The 19,769-nt window shown below is 47.5% G+C and overlaps 1 protein-coding gene and 1 long non-coding RNA gene across 10 annotated transcripts in view; one reads left to right on the top strand and one right to left on the bottom strand.

Moving 5' to 3' along the window:
- Positions 1–19,769, bottom strand: part of TEAD1 (TEA domain transcription factor 1) — a 259,819-nt gene that overhangs the window by 115,549 nt on the left and 124,501 nt on the right. The window lies entirely within an intron of this gene.
- Positions 17,953–19,769, top strand: part of LOC122201456 — a 38,740-nt gene continuing 36,923 nt past the window's right edge. Inside the window, exon 1 of the long non-coding RNA XR_006194175.1 lies at positions 17,953–18,572. This is a non-coding gene — a long non-coding RNA (uncharacterized LOC122201456). The remainder of the gene's footprint in view (positions 18,573–19,769) is intronic.

Below are 19,769 nucleotides of genomic sequence, written 5' to 3'. Positions count from 1 at the left end.
AATGACCCTGGCAAGTTCCTCCTCCAAAGGCTTCTTTTAGGGTGTTTCGATTTCATCACCAGGGTAGACAACTGATCTCAAAGAAGCTCCGTGACATGTCTGACTTGTAACTCCTAAGGTCTGAGATCATGGTTTGGGTGAGAAGGAGAACGCTTTGGGGGCGGGAGGAGAGGAAGAAAGGAAAAACAACTGTGCCTTTCTTCTCAGGAGACAAAGTGCTATTAGAGAGGAAGGCTTTGGATGCCCCCGAGGGTGGGTGGGGGCAGGGGGCGCCTGTGGCTCTTGGGCTACGAGCTGTCCGTTCCCCACAACAGCAGGGTCCTGTGGGCTGCAGAAAATTACTGCAGGGCAAGGGCCCTGGGCAGATTTCATTCAAACCGGATCACATCACGCCCCCAACATACTTCCCCACTTAAAACCTTTGCCATCCGGCTCTGCACTGATGGAGAAGTTTATATTCCACGGCACGGCACACGGTGCCCTCTAAGCTGCCTTCTACCTCCTTCCCTCACTGTGCAGGCCCTAAGCTCCAAGGACCTAAGTTCCCGGCCACCTGGCTAGGATGCTCACTCAGTTCCTCCACCTCCAACCCCAGGAAGAATGAGAAACTGCCCCTGTCCTCACGAAGCTCGCAATGAGGGTAAGAAAATCAATATGCCATTTAGTTGTCTGGGACACAGTAACATGTTCTTAACCCATCGTTTCAAATGGTTTAAAACTGGGCCAATAGATGACAAAATAGGACTGCTTCTTAAACATCTTCTACCATGAAATGTAACATAAACACATAAAAGTAAGACCTAAATACACTGCCTAAACGAAGGATGATAATGTGAGTACTCTGGTGACCTCATTTTTTAAATCAGCAACAAAAACTCCCCTCCGCATAAGGCCCTGGGGGTTTCCTACAAGCAAGGGATGGGGCAGCCTCCAGCCAGTACCCAGTAGGGGGGGCAGGGGATGACACTGAAATGCAACCTTTCTCGAAACTGGCTTGTCCTTTGCAACATCTCAGCACCCTACTCTGTATTTCAGTCAACACACATCCCAGGGTTTCTGGGACAACTCCAATTCCAAAGTTTGCATAAACCATCAAAAGCGCCCCCAAATTCCTACGGATCCCCCAGACTTCCTATTGAGCCAGAAACATTAAAAAAAAAAGCCTGGAACATACCATAAGCCCTAATTTGGGGTTCAAAATATAGTGGCTGTTACTCTGGCCTATTTTCTGTGTCTGCTTTCGATTTGTAGTTCTCTTGCAAACCTAAGACGATTCGGTTGCTTCTATATGGGTCCCAAGTCAGTCCTAAGCTGACTCACATAGATTTTCTCATTTCCACCACTAAGCGTGATAAAGGTTACAAGTATTTCCGGTGCAATTATAAATTGCATCTGCACACCCCAGCTTGTGAGTGCCTCAGGACAATTTCACACTACTCTGGTTCAATGTCTCCCTGTCGCCCTCTAAGCTTGAGAAACCCATTGATATTGAATCTCCTTTGACAGCAAAGGCAATTATAAGAGTTCCGTGTGAGGGAAGAGGGGAGGGCCAAGGAAGGCACAGACAGAGGGCAGTTTTGAGGAGCCGGACTCGACTGACCCTCCGGACTCAAAGGGCTTTCATTTCCCAAGGAGCTGGACGCCCTGACTCTGGGTCATTAGCACCACCACTGATCTCCAAACGAGACATGTCCCCAGAGAGCCCCCAAAGCGCTATTTCCTCAACTTTTAGTTTTTGACTCTGACACACACACACACCCCAAATCCCATGTCCTTTGAAAGAGCTTAATTAGATGTGGCCATGTGAGAACCGCTCAAAACATATCCACTCTTTACACAAATGTTAACAGCGGTGCCACAGACAATGCGTGTGACCCCACGTTTAATGGAGGTAGGACAACTCCAAGTCTACATACACTCTGGAGCACACCGGCAAACGAGTATCACGTGGATGAAAAGTCAGCACTCAATTTCATTCTCTCAAGGGTTTAGCACAAAGGTTAAAAATAAAAGGTGTTTAATGGTTATTAGGGGCAACCACCCGCATATATGAAAAGTAATGAGAGCCTGTCTCCCAATTTCCTATAGGTTGTCTGCCAAATTCCTGCCTCCTTCACAAGAAGACAGAATCTGCAGTGTTTTCTTTGCCATACAGATAGACCCCATGTCACTATAAACAAACGCTGCTTTCTTTGCAGCTAATAACCACAATGTGTGGGTAAGAAACCTCTCCAGTATAAATCCGTGGGGACAAGGCTGCATTGTGGGCATTAAATAATTATAACAATCTGACATGAGTCAGAGGATTGTTTTTCAATGGCCCTGTGCACTTCAAACTTTCAAGTCAACCCCAAACTCTCTTTCCTGGCACTCTGTCCGTGTGCTGGGGCTATTGTGAAACAGTTCTCATTCTCTACAGTTTGGTCCCATTGCAAGAAGCTGGCAACGTGGGCACTCATGAAATATTAACACGTTACATTGATTTTTTTTTTTTATAAGTGTGGCCAACAGTAGATCAATTATATTACTATGAAAAGCTTTTCATAATTCACTTGGGGGGCATCAAGATCTCATTTCGAGACAGCACATGGATGATGAAGTCGACAGTTTTGAAGAGGCCGGTGCTCACATGCACAGAATACATTAAATGTGATAGACCAAGTACTAATTCACTGTTCACAAAAGAAATGTTTACATCTGGCAAAATGATTACAAAATAGGGTATGCTATATCAACAAGTTGGGAATTAAGTCCATGGCAGTCTCTCTCTCCATAAACAAGAATAGAAAAATCCCAAGTGCTGGCAATTCGTACCCCTTCTGGCTGACCACCGTCTGTTTATCCCCACCGCTCTCAAAAGTAAAATTTGCTAACTTCTGGATAACACAAGAGTCAGCTCAACCTATCATCGCTCTGAAGTACCTTTTATTCCAAGAAAATTAACAGGTGGCCAGAAAGAACAAATGTCTTCTGACTTGCATGCGTCCGCGGACCGCCTGGCTCAAGGTTCTTGTTGATCTGGCAGCTAGTGAACAGGAGAGACTTTTCTCTTTAGTGGTGCAGTGTACGTGAACTTCACACAGGCCGCTCCACCAAAGGCGGGGAGCCTTCATCTGAGCTGGGAACAAACAGTATTCCAGGCTGGCAGGCCTCCAGCCGTGTGGCCCAGAGAGGGCATCTTGATGAAGAAGAGGGAGGGTCCAGCAGTTCTCAGTTGTAGACCTCCACGTGAGAACGCTACACAGCAAGCTGTGCCCAACTCTGTCCCCTCTGCTAAACCACGAGTGTGTCGAGAGCAAGAACCAAGGCTTCTTCACCTTGACTCCCTCCTTCCTGGCACTGGAGATCTGCACAAAAGATGTGGTAAAAGACAGCCACAGGGTGTGAATTCTCCCTCCCTCTCTGGGAGTCCTGCATCTGGCTTGTGTATAAAAACTGCATTTCTCCTCTTTCTTGCACTGATTCGGAGCATCGCCTGGAGCAGAAAGTCACCCAAAGGGCCACCTTTCAGATCTCCCAGACTAGGGGCCCAATGTGGAAATGCCCCTAATAGGCCGACAAATGGTTTCTGTTACTTTAGGGCTTGTAAGCCACTAGGAATACAGAAAAGGGCTTGCCTGCATTCAATTGCTGAGCCAACCCTGAAATCCCCTGCAAAATAAATATTCAGAAGAAAAGAGGCTCCCAGGGGCAAAGGGCTGACAGTCTTGGCTCCAGTGTCCTGAAAATTGAACCACAGCTAGTATGCCTTTCCAGAACCCTCCAGGGGCTTTCCAGAGGGCCAAGCGGGAACGTGGTCACACAGGCACTAGAATGACAGAGGGTGACAGCAAGGTGGGCAGCCCCAGGTGCGACGTGGCTGCAATGGTATTAATGCCGATTTTAAACAAAGAACAAAAGAACCACCCAAGAGCAGGCCTGGTGTGAAGGTGGATGGCTCACAAAGACACTTGGCTCCCAACAGAGAGAGGACAGGCCCGTCACCAGCTTGCCCGGCCTCAACAGAAGCCCTGCCTGGGGTCCTAACAACCATCCATCTTCTGAAAAGTGAACAGGACTTCAGTCAGGGCCAAATCAAAACTGAAGTGCTATAAACAGTAATTGAAATGGATTAGGTTTATGTCATATTTATGATCCTGACTTGCTGCCTTTGCCTCTTTCCCCCGAGCCAGTGACAGAAGAATCCTTCAACCTTTAAGTCAGGCAACAAGTTTTAATGTGTTGGTGTGGCCCGCACCTGCTCTCTTACGGGCCACTGTGCTCAAAACACCCCATCTCTCCTGTGGCCCCACCCCTGCACTGAACAACATAGAAGCAACACACAGACGGGCGTAGACACACGTACACAAACACAAACGTGCCCTACGACTGTCAAGTCCCCCATGCTTCTGCCTAGATTACAATTTAGTCCAATTATCACCCAGTCATTAAAACTACTTATCACCTGGCTACAATTAGCTGCATTTTTCACCCAGAACACTTGTGACCAAGGACGTGACCTCACGTCATCGCTAAGTTTTAACGAAGGGGGAAAGTCACTGCACACCCAGCCACACAAGTGTGTTTTACAATGTTTGCAACTTGGGCCCATTACATTTCTGGGACTTCTTCTCTTCTCCAGATTCCTGTAGTTTTTTTTATTCAAAAATATATTTTTTTAATGTTTATTTATATTTGAGAGCGAGAGAGAAGGAGTTGGGGGAGAGGGACAGAGAGAGACAGAATCCAAAGCAGGCGCCAGGCTTTGAGCTGTCAGCATAGCGCCTGACGCGGGGCTCGAACTCACAAGCCAGGAGATTGTGGCCTGAGAGGAAGTTGGATGCTTAACCAACTGAGCCACCCAGGGGCCCCCAGATTCCTGTAGTTAACATCTGTGATTTCTGAATTATTTTAAATGCTGTGTTAAGTAGGAATGAAAAATTTTGAAGAACAAAAACCACATGGAAATTCTTGGGGGTGAGAGCAGAACTGTTCATTCCAGAGGCAGCTGGGAGCCCTCCTCGTGCCCCAAGGGTCTCCGCTGCAAATGAGGGCAGTGGCCAGGCTCTTTGGGAAGGAAGGAAGGCTTCCAAGCCCCAGCCGGCCTGTCTTCTAGCTCCCTGGGACAGACACAGCTTCCATTCTAAAACTCACTCCGAGATTTGGGGACAGGGGCTCTGGAGCCCACAAAATGAAAGCTACTCTTATCTATAAAACAGAACTGGCTTTGATGTTGGCCAGCTTGCTTGCCTCTTTCCCTTTTCAACTGCGGTTTATCAGCAGCAATATCTCCATTAAGCACTTAGTCAGCAGCCATTATGGGGCCCAGTTCTGCACTGGACGCCCGTTCCTGAGTAATAAAAGGAAAAAGCATGCGCCTTGCGCACGTGGAGGGAGCATTCAGCGGCGACTGGGTGGGCAGACACACACACGGACCGTGCTTTTGGACGGTCAGAGGGCGGCTGGACTGGAGATGAGAATTCCCGGCCCTCTCACTGTGTGACAAATTTGCTAACCTGTCCACACCTCTGTGCCCTTCCTGCTGCTGGGGAATGAAGGGGGGCAACATGCACAAATGTTCCCCACTGTTCTTGCTTTATTCACGGACTTGTCAATCATTTCTGGCCTGGACTTCCCCTCCACTCTGCTGGCGATTCTTGATGAGGACAAGCTCCTCAGGTTCCCTGAAGCCAAAAGTACTCTCCCTGGCCCAGCCCCAGAGCCCCCCTCCTCCATACAAGCTCTCCAGCCAGGCCAGCAGGGGCTCAAGGGGAGGTGGGGGCCCCGAGGATGTCAACCCCACCCCTTCAGAGCTGGCCAGCGCCCTCACACCCTCTCCCATTCGTCCCTGCCGCCTTCAAAGGCGTCCACTGGCTACATCCCTATCTGCTTCCAAGGAGAGCAAACTCTCCAAGAGTGGAACCAGCACTCAAACACAGGAACAGTGGCCCAGGACACTACCCTCTGAAGACAGAAGCCCCTGTGCACCCCTGGGGCACCCTGCAGCCTTAGCACAGGCCTCAACAGCCAGAGTGCGGTCTCTCCCTCCGCCAGACATCCTCCTTCCACAGAGAGCAAACAATGACAGACACTGTCAGCGCGGCCACTTTCCACTCCTCCCCATACGTCAGCCCCAGTGACCAGCAAGGGTGGCGGGCAGCAAGCAGGAGGCAAAGGGGAATGAGAAACAGCTTCCAGAACGGTTTGTTTGTGTCCAACTGTCGAGAACCTGGAGGCCGTGCCAACGGGGAAAGAAACACCTTCCTTGTAGCACTTCTTCAAGGCTTCAGACTTGTGGCTAGCACCTCTCAACCTTGTCCAAGAGAGCCGGACCAGGCTGGACCCCACCCTGTCTCCTCCACCGTGGGCGGGGACTCAAGACACTGCCTGAGGCAGGAGAGGACACCAGCATGGCGGCTAAACCTGAACAAAACGTGGAGGTCCCAGGCGAACTTACAGTTCAGCGTGCTGTCCTCTGGCACCACCGAGGAGGGAAGCGGGGGCTATCATTTCATCGCGGCTCCTTGCGAAGGAGGTGCAGACGGAGGCCCAGAGAAGGTAAGGAGTTCGCACAAAGTCACACAGCTCTCAACTTGTCAGAGGCCTCTGAGCTTCTCGTGTTTCGTTTCCAGAAATGAAAAGCACAGTTCTTGGCTTTAACATTCCACTGCTTATCAAAAGTACCACCGTAAGGAACGGAACACATGCAGGTGCGTGCACGTGCACACACACGCACGCGCTGTGGGAAATGTTACTTTCCCAGGCCAGACTTGGGATGCACAGTCCACATGGGGGGCGGAAGAGCAGAATGTGGCTCATGGTGCTCCCCTCACCTCAACAGCTCCTCTGTCCCCACTGAGCCTCGACTTGGGCTCTCCTAAAGCTCCCTTAAAGGAGATCCCCTCAACAATAGATTGAAAGATAGCATTTCTAGTATTCTGTAGGGGGGCGGGGGGGAAGCACCCAACAGGTTTCCCTGGCACCCTCCACCTCTCAAGCATTCAATGTGGTAGCAGCTGCTGCCGGGACACGCAGGGAGCCCCCCGCGTGCCCCCACTGCCTCCACAGCCCCAACACCCTCAGCTCAGGAACATCTTCCCTAGGACTGAACCCCCAGCTCCAGGCCGGCTCTTGCCACCTGGCTTAGTTACTCCTCTGGGGCCACATCCGCCCAGCAGAGCCCACTGGATGGAACATCCAAACACCAGCGATTCTGCCCCGACTCACCTTGCTGAGACAGACCGTGTGCCCTGATTCTCGGTTCAGAATATCCTGGTCACTAACCCTTTCCTTTATATCAGACACCTGCTGGCACATGAGCCCTTCCTTCCAGCCTGGCCATGTGCTGTCAGAGGTATTATTCTATTATGTTACCGCTGTGTTCACAGTCTCGCTGGGTATCCAGAGGACCTGCTCTCAGGCCCATTAGGGGTGATTCTGTGGCTCTGTGTTCCTGAACCCAGAAAAGCACTCAGCCACCACCTCCCCAAAGAGACTGACTCAGTAAAGATACGCAGCTGACTCTCTCTGGTCCTGAATCTAGGGGATTCATCCTTACCAAGAGGAGGTCAAGAAAAGCTGTGGGCTTCCAGCATCTCCAAGATTAAACTTTCTCTAGGAAAGTTTCCTAAGTTTCATATTAGATACTACATTTGAAAGACTGGCTAACGGTAGTCATTCAGAATTCTTTTTAAAACTTTTTCATTTTGGGGTGCCTGGTGGTTCAGTCGGTTAAGCGTTCGACTTCGGCTCAGGTCATGATCTCACAGTTCGAGGGTTCGAGCCCTGCCTTGGGCTCTGTGCAGAAAGCTCGGAGCCTGGAGCCTGCTTTGGATTCTGTGTCCCACCCCCGCCCCTCCCCCATTCATGCTCGGTCTCTCTCAAAAATAAACATTAAACAATAAATAAATAAATAAATACAACTTTTTCGTTTTTTAAACACTTATGCCAACGTGCATCTGTCCCTCTATTAACCCTGACCACATTTCTTACAGATCTGTTGTCTGTAAGAGGCTGAGACTCCCCCAGGATAGAGGCAAATACCTTCAATCATTCCGTCTTCCCAGGACCAACAGACGGTAAGTGTTCTTTTCACTCCCACCTTTTTCGGGTTCTAATGTCAACAGAACAGCAGGGAGGGGTTATCCCTGCATGAGGATGTCCTCTTCTACCCTGTCCACGCAGCCACCTCGCTGCAAAGCCCTGAAATCCTGCCTGTCCCTCACATCCGTCCTCCTGTGCCCACACCAGGCAGCCCTCACTGCGTAAGTGGTGACAAGAGGGCCATCCCCCTACCTTCCCTGTAAACCCAGGAAGCAATTTTCTCCGTCCACAACCACCAGGCCAAAGCCACAAGCCCAAAAGCCCGTGTGCATCATAAGAGAGTATTTGTGAGCACGGCCCCGGCCCTGTGGTTAGCTCTGGCCGGTGTATCACTGCTGAGCGTGAGGTCTATCCAATCACAGGTGTGTGTCACTGTCACACCCCAAGATGAGCTGTGAGGGGCTCTTCTCAGCATAGAGGCAAGAGCTTCACAAAGCAACAAAAAAAAAAAAAAAAAAAAAGAAAAGAAAGAAAGAAAAAGTAGAGATCTCTTTGGGAGAAATACATCTATAACAATCAGACTCTGCAAACAGGACAGAAATTGGACCTCTCCATCCCCTCCCCACCACACACACACACACACACACACACACACACACACACACACACACACACGGGCTGTGACAACTGAGGACCAACACCTCCATCCTGGGAACTTTATTTTAAAAACAGACTTTATTTTAGGGACGCCTGGGTGGCTCAGTCGGTGAAGCATTTGACTTCGGCTCGGGTCATGATCTCGCGGCTGGTAGGTTCGAGCCCCGCATCGGGCTCTGTGCTGACAGCTTGGAGCCTGGAGCCCGCTTCGGATTCTGTGTCTCCCTCTCTCTCTGCCCCTTTCCCGCTTACACTCTGTATCTGTCTCTCAAAAATAAACATTAAAACTAAAAAAAAAAAAAATAGACAAATAGACTTTATTTTGTAGAGAAGTTTCAGGTTCACAGCAATCCTGAGTAGAAGGTACAGAGTTTACCTATGTACTCTCTGCCCCCACACATGCATAGCCTCCCCCATTACCAACACCCCCCACCAGAGTGACACTGGCTACAATTAATGAATCTACACAGATACATCATTATTATGCAAAGTCCATAGTTTACATTAGGGTTCACTCTTGCTGTTGGACATTTTATGGATTTTGGCAAATTAATGACATATATCCACCCTGAGATCTTCGGTAGATGCCACTGGAACAAGGCCACTCCCTACTACCAGTCCAAACCTTCCCACGGCTCTCTTCCAACCCACTCTTCCTCAGCACTTCCCTGGGCCTCTGGGTCCCACCTCTGGCTCTCTCCAGAATCACAGACAGTTATCTCTGGCCTTGACATCTCCCCCCCCCCCACCCCCCCAGCGGCATGAGGTCGGAGTTATGCCCTGAATACACCTGCCGTGGCTGATGCCCACTCATGATAAGGACTTGGAAAGATCTTGTTGGAAATTCTTCACCAAATTCTCATCAGGAAGAGTCTTCGTATCAGGTTACCACATTCCAAGAAACAATTAAAACTGGCTTTTAAGCAAAGAACAGAGGAAGGGGGATTAGTGGTTCTTTTAACTAAGAAGTCTTGTTCCAGCAGCTCAGATGACATCATCACAAAGCTCTCCCCTACTAGGTTAGCTACTGGTTCCAACCAGTCTAGTACATGCATAGGTTCCTTAGAAAGAAAAATGCTACCATAGTTACAGACCTCATGTCCTCACACACCATCCATAGAATGCGAGATACTCAACCAAAATCTATGGCGAAAAAAAAGATTTACTTTTTCAGAAGTCAAGAAAAAAATCTCATCTATTTCACTGGCTCTGACTGGGTAACTAGTTGCCCATGGACAGAAGCTGTTTGTTTGGCTTATGTCAATCATGGCCCACCTATGTAGTTGTGAGTGAGGTCAACCCCTCCCAAATGATATAAAAAAACCAAGGAGGGGGGCACATCTGGGTGGCTCTGTTGGTTAAGCATCTGACTCATGATTTCAGCTCAGGTCTTGATCTCATGGTTCATGAGATCGAGCCCCACGTCAGGCTTTGCGCTGACAGCACAAAGCCTGCTTGGGATTCCCTCTCCCTCTCTCTCTCTGCCCCTCCCCTGCTCGTGTTCCCTTTCTCTCTCTCTCTCTCTCTTTCTGTCAAAAACAAATAAACACTAAAGAAAAAAACAAGGACACAGGGGAAGGCTAGCCTGTGTGCTTTTGGTAAGAAGAGCAGAATGGATGCTGAGAAGGCTTCCAAAATGTCCTCTATAAGCCTCTTGAGGAGCGCTTAAGTAGCCCCAGGCCACCTCTGTGCCAATGACTCCCAGCGTCACAGGCAGAGATGAAAGCAACCATCTCACCAGTCCAGGGAAAGAATTATTAACAGCAAGCAGCCACTGGGTAAGGAAGAATCCGTAGCCTGAAGAAATGTCTCTCAGGGCCAGGGACACAGAACTATCTGAGACCTCTCTGACCAAAAGCTCTGGGAAGAACTTCATGAGAAACCTCCAAGATGACGAAGTGGGTTCCCGCACCCAAATTCCAATGTTCACAGGGAGTTCCCACCCCACCAACAAACAATTCGTGGACACCAGCAGCGTGCCAAAGAATTCAACTCAATCCTGACACTTGTCTACTCGGAGATAGCGTCAGATTCCACAGGTCAAGGGTTCAGTCCCCAAAGCTGACCCCTCTCCCCATTTCAGATGCCAATCACATGCCCAGGTGGTTACCTGTGCTTCTGACCAACTGGCTATAAATGAGAGGTTCCCATAACCCGTCCTCAGATTTGATTAATCTTCTACAGCAGCTCACAGAACTCAGAGAAACACCTTACTTACTAGCTTATTTATTTTTATTACAAAGGATAAAACCCAGGAACAGCTAGATGGAAGGGAGGCACAGGGCAAGGCATGGAGAAAGGGTGCGCCTTCTCAGAAGGCACCATATTCCCCAAATCTCCACATGTTCACCAGTCTGGAAGCTCTTGGAACCCGATCCTTTGGGTCTTTATGGAGGCTTCTCATTACACAGGCAGTATTAATTAAATCATTGGCCAATAAAGACGGATTCAACCTCTAGACCCTCATCTCTCCCCAGAGGCTGGGAGTGGGGAGGAATCGGGATGGGATGGGACTGAAAGTTCCAACCCTCTAATCACATGGTTGGTTCTCCTGGCAATCAGCAGCCACCCATCCTTACTTGGGGCCCAAAAGTCATTTCATTAACATAAAGAGAGACAACTTTGTCACTCTCAACAGGAAATTCCACAGGTTTGGGGAGCTGTGAGTCAGGAGTTGTGGATGGAGACCAAAGACATACAAGAAAACATATATTTGGTCAGCTGCATGACCAAATATATATTTTCCTTATAAATCACAATACTGCAGTCACGTTATCTACTGTACTCATCAGCATGTAGGACAGAGCACTGGGCATCAACCCACTGCTGGTGACATTGCCAGACCCAGGGAGGTACAGCACAGTTCCTGGTCAGACCAGAAAGCACAGAGCCTTCAGTCACTAGACATCGCGACCCTACAAAGACACTCAAAAGACGCAGAGGGACGTGGAGAGAGGGAGGAAAATGTGTCTCAGCCAGAGAGGTCAAGACAAAAGCTTCCTCAGCTCTCCTGTGGGCAACGAGCCCAGAGTTCTCCCAGCACACCCCTAGTTTGAGAAAACAGGAAAATGTCTCTAAGTTCAAACTGGCCATTTTCCCAGGCTTAAACCCCAACAGAGAAAATGTTCCAGCTTCCATACATTTGTCCCTAAGTTCCCAAGCTCCTTCACTTCTAAAAAGCCTTCACCTGGTAGCAGTTACTTAGGATTAACAGAGGAGTTTTTTCTTTTCTTTATTTTTCCCTTTTATCGTGGGTCTAAAGAAGACTCCTTCATGCCTCAGGAGCATTTCCATAACAACACCGCCGACCTGTCGGGTGCAGGGCTTGGGAGATCACAAGGTACAGCTGAGTTCCTGGTGGCCGAAGGTGGAGCCCGAGAATGAAGCAGAGGGTTTTCTCTAACCTGAGGACACAGGAGGGTTAGCGGTCCGCTGCCTCATCCCATGTCCAGTTCCAAACTGGAACCCTCTAGGCCCTACTGTATGTGCCTGCTATGCTCTGCAATCTCCCTGACGATGTCTGAGGCCAGTATTTGATTATTCCTGAGCGAGACGATTTACTAAGCATAAATCACTAAAAATAATGATAGCTACAAGTTACTTGGGAAGTGGGATGAATAGGGCATTTAGAAACAAAAATAATTCTCCTTCTCATCCTTTCCCCCGGTTTCCTGAGGCTGTGCATTGTATTCACTTAGAAAAAAGAAACTTCCAGTTGTTTCTCCATCCTCTTCCGCTTCATACTCAAAGAGGAAAAATCGCATCCTTCAAAACCACATTGTGGATAAGCATTCAATCACATCAAGGGCTCTGGCAACTCAGGACTCTTTGGGGATGGGTGAGGACCACAGTCTGCTCTCAAGGACAGGAGGCAGGGACGGAGCACCCAAAGGAACCACTGAGCCCTGAGCACCTATCCAGCGCTGGTCACTTCCGGCGCTTCAAAGCATCACTTATGTCACCTGAACAGGTAAATTCCAGGAGAAGGCAAATTATCCGCATTGGGATTTTCCTTGCAGCCCTTTGTAATTTTCATAGGTCCTCGTGGAAAGGTTCTTCTTTTTCTTTTTTTTTTAATGATTATTCATTTTTGAGAGACAGATCGTGGAAGTGGAGGAAGGGTGGGGGTGGGGGTGGGGTGGGGGGAGAGGACCCGAAGTGGGCTGTGTGCGCTGACAGCAGAGAGCCTAATGTGGGGCCTGAACTCACAAACCATGAGATCATAACCTGAGCCTAAATCAGATGCCCAACCAACTCAGCCACCCAGGCCCCCCCAGGTTCTTGTACCATAAAATGTCGCCTTTACGTAAACCCTTAAACCTTCCTCACACAAGTGAGCTAATGATGATCAGTTTCCATTTATTATTCTGTGAACTGACTACTGTTACTAGTTTGCTATGTGCTAAGTAAGCTCTTATACCTGTATTTTCTAGTCCCTACAGCCACCTTATAACACAAGTGCTATTATTCAACCCATTTTACAGAATGAGAAAACTAAAATTCGGAGACAGGTTAAAGAACTTGCTCAATGTCACACAGGTATAGCCAAGAAATGGCAGAACCAAGAAGAAGAACCCATCCAACCACACCGAACCATAGTAATGTCTTCAACCATTTTGAGGTTTAAGGTTAAGGAGACATTTTCATGTATCCTGTGAAGAATTAGTCTTCATAAAGACTGTGTTCCGAGCAGAAACTGAACTGTGTGGACACTGAAGGTTGACCAGCTTCACTTTCCTTGAAAAACTAAGATAAAAAATTATTTTATTCTACCCAAGTCAATGTGCCTGCCAACATTACTGCTTCCAAATAAATTTATGAAGAAAAAAAAAGAGAGCTTTCACATTTGAGAATTTTTTTGTGAAAACTGGCATACCCTTTTTATCTGTGCTGTTAGGTTCAGTGTTTTAACCTCATTCTTTAAAACAACCTGCAATGCCTACTAGGTATTTATTCAAAGGATACAGGAGTGCTGATTCGAAGGGGCGCATGTACCCCAATGTTTATAGCAGCACTATCGACAATACCCAAAAAGTATGGAAAAAATGCAATGTCCATTGACTGCTGAATGGATAAAGATGTGGTATATACACACAATGGGCTATTACTCAGCCATCGAAAAGAATGAAATCTTGCCATTTGCAACAACGTGGATGGAACTAGAGTGTATTATGCTAAGCAAAATAAGTCAGTCAGAGAAAGACAGATATCATGATTTCACCCAAGTGTGGAACAAAACAGATGATCATAAGGGAAGGGAAGCAAAAATAATATAAAAACAGAGAGGGAGGCAAACCATAAGAGATTTAAATACAGAGAACAAATTGATGGTTGCTGGCGGGGTGCTGGGTTGGGGGAAGGGCTAAAGGGGTGAGGGGCATTAAGGAGGGCACTTGTGATGAGCACTGGGTATTATACGTAAATGACGAATCACTAAATTCTATTCCTGAAATCATCATTACATTATATGTGAACTAACTGGGATTTAAATTTAAAATGAATAAATAAATACCAAGAACAAAACAAACAAACAAAAAAAGACTGCAACTATAAACTTGGGCCCCAGGTGAGACTGTGATCAAATCAGACCCCTCTGAGCCTGGATTAGTGTCTATAAAATAATCCTATCTGCTATGCATGACTACTGTAAGGGTCAAAATGCCTTAAAAATCATCAGGTGTGCTACCAATAGAAAGTATTAAGAGATTAAAAAATAAACACATTATCAGGGGGAGAAAAAACCCGTAACGCAATTTGCTTCCCCAGAAAAGCAAATTATTTATTACTAATTACATTTTGTAATTTTTTGCCCCAAACAGCCTCAAGATTTTGCCGATGGGAGCCAACCTACCAATTCATTTGGATTGTTCGGCATAACCTGCAATTCTTATAGGTGATTTCACAGTCGCAGGGATTTCACAGTACAGGTCCCCATATCTATAAACTAAAAAATATGATAGAATTCAAACCCGACCTGATGAGCTCACCTATTTTTCACTCAACTCTCATACTATGATCTTTAGATCATTTATAAGGTTAAATGGCAAACGTTACTTAGGCCAACCCAACTACTCAGTTGAAATAACTCAGTTTCAAGCTCAGAAGCTTGAAAGTCAGTTAGAAATTGGTCATGTTTTTATCCGCATTCAATACTGTCCTTAGACACAGGCCACAGCACCCAACTGGAACTGTAGGCCTCAAAGGCCCCACTCCGGTCCTCTCTCAACCATACTCTTCCTCTCCAGGTAAAGTCTTTGAAGGTCAGGGGACAGCCTGCTCAGGGATCCCCTTACCTTTTAGACCAGGGAGCAAGAACCTCTGGCTTCAGAACTCCCAGACCAACGTCCCCAGTCTGCATCGAGGGCCTTCACAGACCAGTTCCCCGAATCTGGCCTCAAAAGGACACTTGTGTCCCTAGTATGTGTACCCTCAGGGGCAAGGAGTGACCAGCTGTTGAAGGGAGTGGTGAGTGGAGGAGAGTTTGCCTATGCCAGCTGGGGAACCCACATATCCAGGGGTGGGATGCAAAAGGGGACAGGTCCCCAACTTTCTGGTTCTGGGTTATTATGAAGGTACATTTATCAGAGTAGGAGATGAGAAAATAATTTGTTGGTTTAAAACTTTTAAAGATTGAGACATATGGTATATAGGAGCTTCCACTTCTACTCTTGCTTCAGGTTCCATGAATATTAGGGGCAGGTCGGGTCACATTCAAACACAACAGTGCTACCACTGTAAACAGACTAAGGAGAAGTTCACACAGACCCTCGAAATTTATAAGCCAGCCTGTCAATTCAGGTATTAAAAACCGGTCAGCAGAACTCCTAGTGAAAGAATATAAAAAACTCCCTAAAACTATCTAATCAACCCAGAGGCACACCAAACAGAGCTGTGAAACTAACTCAATTTAACTAGATCAATTTTTTGGGTGGTACAGGGTGAATCAATGATTCAACAAGTTTCTGAAACTCCTTATCTTCATCCGATCACTCAATGCCTGATTTTGCAGAAATTGTCTCAATTTCTAAAACTCCCCGGGTTGTCTTAAAACTATGGTAAATAATTATCAAGAGCAAAAAGACCACTGTTCTGTGTCCCGTGCATGGAAATCTGTACCGTCTTTAGGGACAAGCATTTTGAAGACACAAGAAATAAATTCAATACGGAGAGACCTAAGACCTCAACTTGAATGGTTCTACATAAAAGGTTGTTTTATATAATCACTGTAATGCCTTTTAAATTTTTTTTAATGTTTTTATTTATTTTTGAGACAGAGAGAGACAGAGCATGAGCAGGGGAGGGGCAGAGAGAGAGGGAGGCGCAGAATCCGAAGCAGGCTCCAGGCTCTGAGCTGTCAGCACAGAGCCCGACACGGGGCTCGAACTCACGGACTGTGAGATCATGACCTGAGCTGAAGTCGGACGCTTAACCGACTGAGCCACCTGGCACCCCCCCCCCCTTTTTTATTTTGTAAGCCTTTTTAAATGGCCAGGATATATGTTACACGATCCTTACTTCTGGGCTCAGAAAGGAATGAAGACCCCCGCAGTATATAATGATGACGTAACAATTATCGTGAACTGGGCCTGTGCTAGAATTCTGAAGAAAAGGATCCTCCTGCAATGAAAAGTGCCCATCTCATAAACTATAGTTACAAATGTCCTAATGTCTCTCAATTGATCATCCTCAGCTGTCTCCCAAAAGAGATAAATGGGGGAGCCTGGGTGGCTCAGTTGGTTAAACCAAAAGAGATAAATAAGCAATAAAAAAAAAAAAAAGTCATCTTAAATGTGACACCCATCTTCCTCCACTGCGAGCATCTGCCTTCCATGCAGATAACAGGCCTGCTCTCCGACCATAGTTGTGCGACTAGAAATTTTAAAGGAGACTCACTTTATCATTTGATCTGCACAGCAAACCACCAAATGGTCATTTGACCCCTGCTTGAATACTTCTCCCTGTTACCTGGAACAGAAGCCTAAGTCCATGTTGGTAGGACAATTAGAAAATAGTATTTGACTGCCTCCATTATAATTAGGGTCTACAGGACAAAACTGCTTCCTCTTGACCCATGAGCATCTTTCACATATTTGAAAACAAGTCTCATATCTCTGAGAGTCTTTTCGAAGCTGGACCAAACACCCCCAATCCCTTCGATGATTCTGTGTACCGTGTGATTTTCTATTCTCTTCATCATTCTCTGTACGAGCTCCACAATGTTTACGTTCCCTTTAAAGGCAGCTTTCTTTGTGTCCACCCTTGTAGTCCCAGCACATGGAAAGGTGCCTTGCACAGAGTACACAGGAAGGAGGGGCGGAGGGAGGGAAGGGGGGAAAACAGGAAGAAAGCAGAACACCCGACTCCAAGCATCATCGAATATGGTGAGCATCCCCTTCTCTTCGATCAACAGAGCCCGAGACAACATTCACTTCCGCAGAGGCCACTTTTTTGAACTTAACTGTAATCTCACAGTCAACAAAACCCACGTAATACTGCCAAGTCACATGTTTACTGTCCACGCTGGGACTTCTGGGTACCTTCTCTCCTCTAAAATATCCTCTTTCTTAGATGGATTCACTTTCCGGCAAGGGCAGACTTTTTCAGGCCCACACCAAGCATGCTCACCCTCTCCAAGCTTCATGTCATCTCCACCAGGCCGCCGTACAGATGTCAGCTGGGACACGAGATATGGTGGCAACAGCCAGGAAATGATCTCCCATGTTACCACCTGCTCATTAGCCTTAGGTGTTAAACCAACGGCACTTTAGAATCAGAGCCCTTGCATGGAGCACACAGGACAGGTCTATTTTCGACAGAGTAGACATCACTAAAAATCAGATAAACTGCCTTATTTATCCTCTACATCAACTGCAGTTTTCTGCTCTATTAGCTTTGCTATGAAAGAAACTACCTGGTAGGAGCCGTTCTTAGTGAATCCATGCTAGGTCCAAGTGATGACCACAAGAGAAACGCCACACTCTTCAGCCCACAGTGATAGGAGCTAAGTGCCCAACAATGCTCTGTTGAACAGAATTCAAGGTCATATGCTGCAAGCTTGGAAAGCACTTTCTCCCATGGAGGTCCCTTTTTAAGACCTCTTTCAGGTGTGAAGAATGGAAACGTCAAAAGGCACAGTCTTTCCAGATTAATACTTTGAAGAGAGAGACATTTCCTTAGGTACCTGGGCTCTGGTGCATGTGCCTAAAGATAAAATTCCACTACTTTATCACTGGACCTGAGAAGACCTCACAGAAGGCCCGGGCTTCGTGATTTTTCTGGACATAACTTAGGCATCTGAGTACACACATACACCGCCATATCGTAACCACCCCCCTCGGGCAAGAGTTTGCAAGAAAACTGCCATGTGTCACTCACACCTCCTAACCGAGCCTTTCACCAGCTATGGGCAAAGCCTCACCACCAAATCCTGAGTCAGAAGGCCCCGCATCCATAATGCCGCTTGCCTCGGAGGCAAGAGCTTGTGTCCTGTATACCAACAGACCTGGGCGGGCATTCCACAATCCTGAACAGGCAACGGCTCCTCAGAACACTGGTGTCTCCAGTGTTCAGCACAGTGAGAGTGAACGTAGTCTGCAGGATTGCTGTGAGGGGTCCAGGGGACCCCACTCTGTGAAAGACCTGCCTCCGTGACAGGGACACACAGCAGGCATTCAGAAAGCGGGATCTTTCTCCCTACCCGCCTCCCACCTTCCCTTTGCGGATGTGAGCTGAAGCTCCACCAAGTCCCAGCACAGTGGCATTCAATCAACAAAAGCCATGACGATTATTATCTCTGTGGCCCAGCTTACGAAAAGCCAGAGCTCCCCTTCCTATTTACCGGCGAGCCACGTGAAGTCCTCTTTTGCTCACACACGATCGACTTCAAGCCACAGGTAAGGAGAAGGCCTTCCTCATCATGACTAAAAACAAAGCCTCCCTGACTAATTCACAGGCCTCCTCATAATCCTTCATCCAAGGACCTTCAGAAATACCAAGACCCTCAGGGAAGTGAAATTTCCTCGAATGTGCACAGAGCACCGAGGGTTTCGAGATGACTAATAACAGACACAGGCCGTAGACAGGGAATATGAAAGCTCAGAGAGCCTCCCGGGGAAAGGGGGGGGGGGGGGGGGGGCGGAAATCCGCCTCATTCAGGGCCTGGTGGAGAGAATGGCAGCTTTCTGGCAAACCAAAAAACACAGGTGAAAATGCTAGGCCCTCGCAACTCCTGTCTTCACGGAACCCAGAGCCTGCATGGGTCATGTTAGGGAGAAGGCGCCCCCCGGCTTCTGGCTACCATGGTGTTTTTTCTGTCTTGACAATTCACTTCTCCAACGGGCACACCGCCAACTCAAATGAGACTCCGAGCCGTGAAAAGCCCTTCAGGTAAACAGTGTGATAAGCTAAACTGAAAAACTAGACAATGTTTTTGGACTATGAGGTAGTTGCTATGGAGACAGTTGCTAATTAACTGCTTTCAACCAGGAGAACAAAGGGCTCGGGGCAGGCAGGCCTCTGTATCTCTGGGTGAGCAATGCTTCCAGCCTTGCGCAATCGGCACATCGCTCATATCTGGAATACCTGAGACCCGGCTGGGTTTGCTACATGCCTGCAGAAATGACAAAAGTGCATTCTCTCCATCTTGACCTGGATGAACAGCACCTGGCCACCAGTCCCTCTCGGGAAGCAGGCCATGCAGGGAAATGAAGATTCACGGGCACCGACTTGCCCCCTACCACGTCCTACCATGTGCCGGGCACTTTCATAAACAGAATCTTCCTCCCTGTCCAGAGACAAAATTGAACTATTTGGATGGGGGTGCGTGGGGGTGTGTGGGGGGGGACACGGGAACACATGGTTGTTTTAAACGATACATTTTACTGTATACACTTTATCATACAGAAAACAAAACTCATGAATTCAAAAGGGGACTAGGTAGATCTACCCTTCTTTAGGAGTATCCCCCTCATGTGGAAAAGGTGACTAGTTACTTCTCAAAATCAAACAATAAAACCCACAATCATTTCATATTTCTAAGACCCACCCACGGTGGACACTCAACAAGTAATAACAAAAAAACTTAATTGTGA

Source organism: Panthera leo, chromosome D1 (assembly GCF_018350215.1).
Source record: "Panthera leo isolate Ple1 chromosome D1, P.leo_Ple1_pat1.1, whole genome shotgun sequence".
NCBI lineage: Eukaryota > Metazoa > Chordata > Mammalia > Carnivora > Felidae > Panthera > Panthera leo.
This window is presented reverse-complemented; position numbering and strand designations above follow the sequence as displayed.